The sequence below is a fragment of the Mesoplodon mirus genome, assembly GCF_964341445.2.
Source record: "Mesoplodon mirus genome assembly, chromosome: 18".
In the NCBI taxonomy this organism is placed as follows: Eukaryota; Metazoa; Chordata; class Mammalia; order Artiodactyla; family Ziphiidae; genus Mesoplodon; species Mesoplodon mirus.
The window spans coordinates 26,392,140-26,399,458 of NC_138994.1; positions in this window are offsets into that span (position 1 = coordinate 26,392,140).

Here is a 7,319-nt window from a genome sequence, read left to right on the forward strand (position 1 = left end):
TTTGCTCATTGTGATTATGGACTGAGGTCCCCATTTAGTCCTAATGAAAGCAGAGATAACACATTGTGAGAGAGATGAAAAGTGACATGTAACACTAACTGTGTGTGTTTTCCTCCAAGGGGCCTTTTTTTGATTTCTGCTGCATAAGAGAAGCTCAGGGGAAAGTGAGAGTCAGGTAGATGTGAGGAGGGTAATGTACTGTGGCCAGAGAAAGCAGGGGAGATGCAGAATTAATATTTCCCTTTCTGTGTTCTAGGAGGGCTTTTTCCGGAGAAGGCGGCCACTTTGGCTTAGGGATATGTATAGGCCTCTCAGCGCCACACGCAAGGAACACATGGCCCAAAAGCTACACGACAGGGAGTCTTCTGATGAGGATGAGATATTTCTGCATCCCAGCAGGAGGCCCAAACTCGTCATCCAGAGCTCACTGAGGAGGCTGAATCTTTACCCAGCAGGAGGGCCCTGCTCAGCATCCACAGACCCCTGAGGACGTTGAATCTTTTTCACCCCAGGCAGAGGCCCAGGCTCAGCATGCAGAGCCCGCTGAAGAGGTAGAACCACCTCCACTTCCGCAGGAGGCTCCATCTCAGCCTTCAGAGGCCCCTGAGGAGCTAGAAACTTCAAGTCCTCAGGAGGCCCTCGCCCGGCCTTTGGAGACACTTAAGGAGGTTGTAGTTCGACTAGAAGCACATCATGGGGTAAATGAAGCTCAGCAGTCACACTTGTACAATGTCACTGTTAAATCTCTGGCTCTGGCACTTCCCATAAATCCACAGGTCACTAAAGAGGTTGAACCTCCTCCAGTCCAGGAGGAGACCCCTTGTCAGCCTCCAGAGCGCCCTGAGGAAATTGATCCTTCTCTACTCCATCAAGAGGCCCCAAGTGAGTCTCCAGCTTTCCCTACTGAGTATGTACTTAAAATTCCAGTGACTGATGAGGTAGCATCTCTACCTGGCGTTCAGCATCACGCTCCTTCAAACTTGCCCAGTGTTCCACTTCAACCTCTGGATTTGGAATTCACCATCAATCCAGAGGCCACTACGGAAGCTGAGTTTCTGCAGCTCAGCAGGAGGCCCTGGCTCCACCTCTTGAGCATCCTGAGGAGACAGAATCTTCTACAACCCAACAAGAGACCACAGCTAGGCCTCCAGAGCCTCCTGGAGAGGATGAGACTTCAAGGGAGCAGTAGCAGCCAGCTCAGCCTTCTGAGCCTCCTGGGGAAGTTGAACCTTCTCCAACCCAGCAGGAGCGCACAGGTCAGCCTCCAGAGCCTCTTGTGGAAGCTGAGCCTTCTCCAAGTGAACAGGAACAACTGACTCAGCCTTCTGAACCTACAGAGCCTCCTGAGGAGGTGAAAGCAGCAACCCAGCAGGAGACCCCAGCTCAGCTTTCAGAGTCTTTTGGAGAAGCTGAAACTTCTGCAACCCAGGAGGAAGCCTCAGCTCCGTCTCTAGAGCCTCCTAATGAGGCAGAATCTTCTCCAACCCAGCAGGAGATCCCAGCTGTGTCTCCTCCGGAGATAGGACCTTCTGCAACCCTGCAGGAGCAACCAGCTCAGCCTCCAGAGCCTTCTTCAGGGGAGGTGGAACCTTCTCCAACTCAACAGGAACAGCCAGCTCAACCTCCAGAGCATCATGAAATGACAGTTTCACTTCCAAGTCACTCTCATGCTCAGCATTCAAAGTTATCCAGTGTCGCTGTCAAACCTGCAGATGTGGAGCTTACCATCACAGAAGAACCCACTCCAGAGGTGGGACCTTCTCCAAATCAGCACAAGCCTTCAGCTCAGCCCTCAGTGCCCCTTACTAATGCAGAATTTTCTACAACCCAGCATGAGGCCCGCACGCTGCCTTCACAGCCATCTGAGGAGGTTGAACCTTTGCCAGTTCAACAGGAGGCTCCAGCCCAATCTCCAGAAGCCGGTACACATAATAAACCTTCAGTAAAAGAGGAGACCCCAGCTCAGTATCCAGAGAATCCTGGAGAAGAAGTTATACCTGCCACAAGCCAGCAGGAGACCCCAGCTCAGCTTTCAGAGTCCTTTGGAGAAGCTGAAACTTCTGCAACCATGGAGGAAGCCTCAGGTGGAGCAAGACACGCCCCCGCAGGAGTGCAAGCAAGGACACGGGGCCATCCCCCCTTCCTGGTCCCAGTGGTTCTAGCAAGCACTGCGTCCCTCCCAGTTAAGCCTCAGCTGTAGCTACACTCACTACATTAGTCTGTCTGTCCCCTTTCCCTCTGCAGCTTGGCTGCCCCAGGCCCTAACCCCCAGATCCCCAACTCCCCGCTACACTCAGCCTCCAGTTGGGCTCAAAGATTAGGGACACATACCCTCTGCCCCACCTCTAGGGATGAAGCCAGAAGATCCCAGAGGCCTTAGAAAATCTCCTGGCTCCACCCGGCACCCCGGCCTCCTTTCTGTCTCCTCTCTCTTCCCCCCTAGCTCCGCCTCACAGACTGCTGGCCACAGCCCCAGGGAAGCTCTGCTGGGAGAGGCCTCTAGGGTGTTAATTTGCAGTCACCTACTCAGCATTTGTTGTACCTGGGAACTTGCTCTGGATAGAGACCTCAGGAGGAGAACTGGAGAGAGAGAAGTTTCGAAGCTAAGATGTTCTGGGGCAGGCGCTGTACTGATGTTTCCACCTTGGCCAGGGCCCCTCCAAGCCGCAGCTCTCATAGTGCAGGGCCCTTAGCGTGTCTCTGGGGCAGGGAAGAAGTGGATCAATGAAACACTGTGTGTGTTTTCGGGGCTGTGGAGCAGAGGCAGCAATTTTGGTCCTGGGCCCCAATTCTCAGCCTGCTGGACTAGAATCTGAGGATGGCCAGGGCTGGGGGCCGTGTGGCCTGGTGGGGTGAGCTGGCCCAGCCCCTGCCTGGGCAGTAGGGTGTCCATGGGCCTGCACTGGCGGGGAGGGGGGCAGTCTGGGCCAAGATTTCGGTGCTGTCTGGAGGTGGGGCAGGGCCTGGCTTCTTACAAGAAGGCGCCCAGGCTGGCCCAGTCATGCAGGTCAGAGGCCAGTGTGGCATCCCCGGCCTCAAAGAGGAGCTCGGGGGGCAGGGAGCTACAGGTGCTCTCGTCCCAGGGGTGCTCCAGGAAGGATGTGGCCAGGAAGGTCTCATCAAAGTCCAGGCTGTCGGCAGCCTGCTCCACTAGAGGCCCCCAGGTAACAGGGCAGTCGATGTGGTGGCCATGGATGGTGAGGTCCACGTCCCCGTGTGAGGCAGGGCTCAGCGGCGGGATCAGCTCCGAGGTCTCCAGCGTGCCCAGCTCCCCGTCCACCGTGCCAGCGTCCAAGATAGCCTCCCAGTCAAAGTTGCCCTTGAGGGGTTCCAGCTCACCCTGCTCCTCGTGAGTCTGCAGCAGGGAGCTGGAGGACCGCGGCACTTTGGCCACCTGCTTGGGCAGCGGCTATTTATGCTTACAGCCCAGCCTGCCCTCGCCTGCACCCCAGCCCGCCTCCCCAGTGGCCTCCTTGAACTCCCGCAGTAGCTGCTGGGCCTCGGTGTTCACGGTCAGTGGCCCGGCCCATGGGGCGGCGCTGGGCACCGGCGCAGCCTGGCGGGCAAAGGCCGTGTGGATGTGGACTGGGAGCAGCCGCCGCTTCTTCAGGGCCCCACTCAGCAGCCGCTCGGCATACTGGGGGTCAGTGCGACAGAAGCCCCCCTTGCCTGGCTTGTCCTTATCCCGAGGCACCTTGATGAAGCCCTTCTTCAGGGACAGGTTTTGGTGGATGGAGTTCTGGACACAGGGAGATAGGAGAGAAGGAAGACAGCTGGGTGAGTGGGTGCGGTCAGTGATGGGGGGCTCCTAGCGCCATTGCCAGTCCCACCACTACCTTCTCTCTAATGGGGGCAGGGACACAGAGACGCTGCTGTGACTGCGAGGCTCTGGGACACCAGCCATGTGGCACCAGGAGCTTGGAGTGGTGTCGGGGGCTTTTGTTCCCTTTTGCCAGGATATCTGCCTGCTCGGTCATCCGAGCCCTGAGCCGCAGGGTGGCTCTCAGTGCCAGCCTGTCCTGCCATCCCTCCCTTACCCCGCCGCTTGCGGCCTCTGGTCAAAGGCCTTGGCTCCCGCAGGTCCTGGACGGCCATCTCCCTCTGCCTGGGCCTGACTGGCCTTCTCTGTTTGTGAAATGAGTGAGTGGGTGTGAGGGAGTGTGTGTGGGGGGTGTACGTAGTGTGGGAGGATCTGATGACTTTCCTTGTTTGTAGAGCCGGCTGCTGGCCTGGGCCCTCACCCACCATATCCCCCTCCTCCCACCCCAGGCTCTGAGGCCTCAGTTGATTATTACCCAGCCAAGAGCATAGCGCTCATTCCTGGGGCCTCTCGGGCTTGGGGTAGGGTGGGGAGTGGTGGAGGGTCTCTGCTTTCTCACCAAGATTACAAATGGTACCTGCCCCAGCATCAGGGCCCAAGCAAACGTGGAATAGCTGTGATCACAGGAACTTTGATCCTGTGATCTGTGCCAAAGGGAAGGATCTGTGCATCCTCAGGGTCTCTGTCCCCAAGTAGCCCCTGATCCTGATGGTCGAAGAGGCTCAGGGCAGTGTGTGTCCAGCCTGAATCACCATCCTGCCTTGTTCATGCCTGGGTGCACAGTCCAAACCACGCTGGGGCACAGGGGTCTGGGGCCTGGTGGGTGGGGCCGGCAGGCGAGTAGTGCCCCCTGGCAAGACTGGGAGGTTTACATGGTGGCCTGGGTCCCTTGGCTGCTCTGTGCCAGGTTCCGGAGACTTGGAACATGAAGCCAGTGTGGGAGGAAAGAGCCCCTGTGGAAAGCACGTGGCTGAGGTAATTGTCCCCCCAGGGAGGTTGATGAGAAGAGGGGGAGGAGTGAAGGCAGGAAACTAGGGAGGGCTTGGGGTGGGGGATGGCACAGCAGCTTTCGGAAGGCCCCGTAGCCCTTGCACTGGGACACAGATGGCCTTCACACCCCGCAGCACGCCCCTCAACCATCCCAGACCACCTCCAGCCAACTGAAACCAGGCAGGATGGGGAGCCTGGCAGGAACGATGCTCTGCTTGCAGTCACGCCCTGACAAACTGACCTTGAGGAGGGTAGTGTCGAGGAATTCCAGGACTTGGGACAAAAGTGTGTCCCTCAGTCCATCAACCTACCCTGGGGGGCTGTGTCCACGCATAGTTCAGCCCTGGTCTTTGGGCTGAGCCTGCCGGATGAGTGACAAATTCTTTCCACTTGAACCTCTATGTCGGCACCCCTGCAGCCCTCTGAACATCCTCACTCCTCCATCTCTGAAGTCAAAGGGGCAGGAGTCCAAGCACTGGGCTCCCTTGAGGTCCTTCCTGGACGGCCTTCCTCTCTCGGGGCCCTGGCCGTACCGCGCCTACTTGGCCTGCGGACCTGTCATGTGAGTCCAGTCTGCGCGGGCATGGGGAGGGAGGGAGGGAGTGCCTCCCTACCTGCCAGGTGGGATCAGCGTGGCGGAAGTAGCAGAAGTTGTCCGTGATCCATTTGTAGATGGCCGACAGGGTGATCTTGGTGGCCTTGCTGGCCTGCATGGCCATGCAGATGAGCGTGGCATACGAGTAGGGCGGCTTCACGTGCGGGTTGGTGGCGTAGTCCACGTCGTCGGGAGGCGAGGCCTGCAGCCCGGAGGGGGCACTCCGCGACGTGCACGAGGACGTGGGCTTGCCAGGCGTGTGCAGCTGCCCCAGCCCAGTGGGGTCCGCTGCCAGGGGAGACCCCAGGTCGGCCGAGCCTGACAGCTCGTGGGAGCCGTGGGGGTCGCTGTCCCCCGAAGGCAGGGCGGGGAGCTCGGCGTTGAGAATGGAGAATTCCTGCAGCCACTGCAGGCTGGTCAGGCTGTCATTCAGGGCGTTGGACTCCTCCAGGCCGCCTTCCGGTCCGGCCTCCTCCGCTGCCCCTGCTCCCGAGACGCGTAGCCAGCTCTCCGCCATATCTGCGGGGACTCTCCGAGGGGGCTGTCAACATCCACGAGCCGAGCCGAGGGTGGCCGCCGAGCTCTCCGGCCCGCTGACTCCCGCGGCTTCGGTCACGCAGCCTCCCGGAAGCGGGCTTCCATCCCACGATCCGGGGGTAACCTCCTCCAAACGGAATGTGGTGCCTGCGGGGACCAGAGCGGGAACTGAGCCCTCTTTCCCCACCCCCGAGGGGAGAGTGTGGGCGAGGGGGGAGGCTCTTACTAAAATCCTTCCTGCAGCTGGGGAGGATCTTTTACTGCCGAGGTCTGGGAAACAGAAGGTGTGCCCGGGGGTCCGACCCACACGGGGTTCGCCTCGCTCTTTTCCTCTTTGATTTTTAGAGGAGACTTAATTAGCCAAACGAGGGAATAGTGTAGGGGCATGCGAGGCCACCCCTTTCTCCCTCAAAGCGGGAAATTAACCCCCCTCTCTCCGTCCACAACCAATGGAAATGGGGCGAGAGAGTCCAGGAGGGCAGTACGACGGGTCGGGGGGCAGGGGAGGTCGTCTGATCTTTGAAAAGGGATATTAGGATGGGGATCAAGGGGAAGGAAGGAAACAATACAGAGAGTTATAAGGGGGCAGGAAGTGAGTGTCCCCCAAACGCCTCTGATGTCAGTCCCCGGGCCCACCACTTCCGTCGGGGACGGATGGGAGAGCGGGCTGGTACTGACGCCCTCCCTTCCCACGGCCTGCAGCCCTCCCCGTCCCTTACCTGGCTCAGAGCGCAGCCCGGGCCAAAGGAAGGTTCTCAAAGAAATTCCTCCCACTGCCCACCCTCACCGCGGCTCTCTGCTCCCAGCTCCAGGGCACAGCCAGCAATCCTCGTCGGCACTCACGCCCGCCGGCGCCTGTCTGAAAGCCAGCGGCCAGGGACCAGCACTCAGTAGCCGCTCGCAAGGCGTCTCCTGCTGCCGTGGCGACGCCCCGCCCATATAAACAGCTTCCGCTTCTGCCATTGGCCAGGGCGTCTCCAAAGAGACCGCAGGCTCTTAACCGCTCTCTCACGCGGTAACTCTCTTCCAACTCCGTCCGGCCGCCCTCTCCCGCGCGCGACCCAGCCCCCTACCCGCCACCGCGTCCCGGCTCCGAGCATTCCCGCCCGAGGGCCCCGCGCAGGGCTCGGAGAGGCGCGCGGCTCGGCGCTCCCGCAGAGGCCCCGGGGCCCTCGGCGAGCAGTTCGCGGCGCGATCCGTACTCCGCCCCACCTCCTTCCCATATGGGCTGCTCAGAGGTGGCGACGGCTCCTGGGACGCAGCCCGTGGCGCGGGGGCCAGGGCTGGGGGCATGCTTGGGGCTTTCCTTTCCTCTCCTCTGGGCTGCGAGTGGCAATTCCTACGTTTCTGCGGCCTGCCCCGGTCTCTCGACCGAGT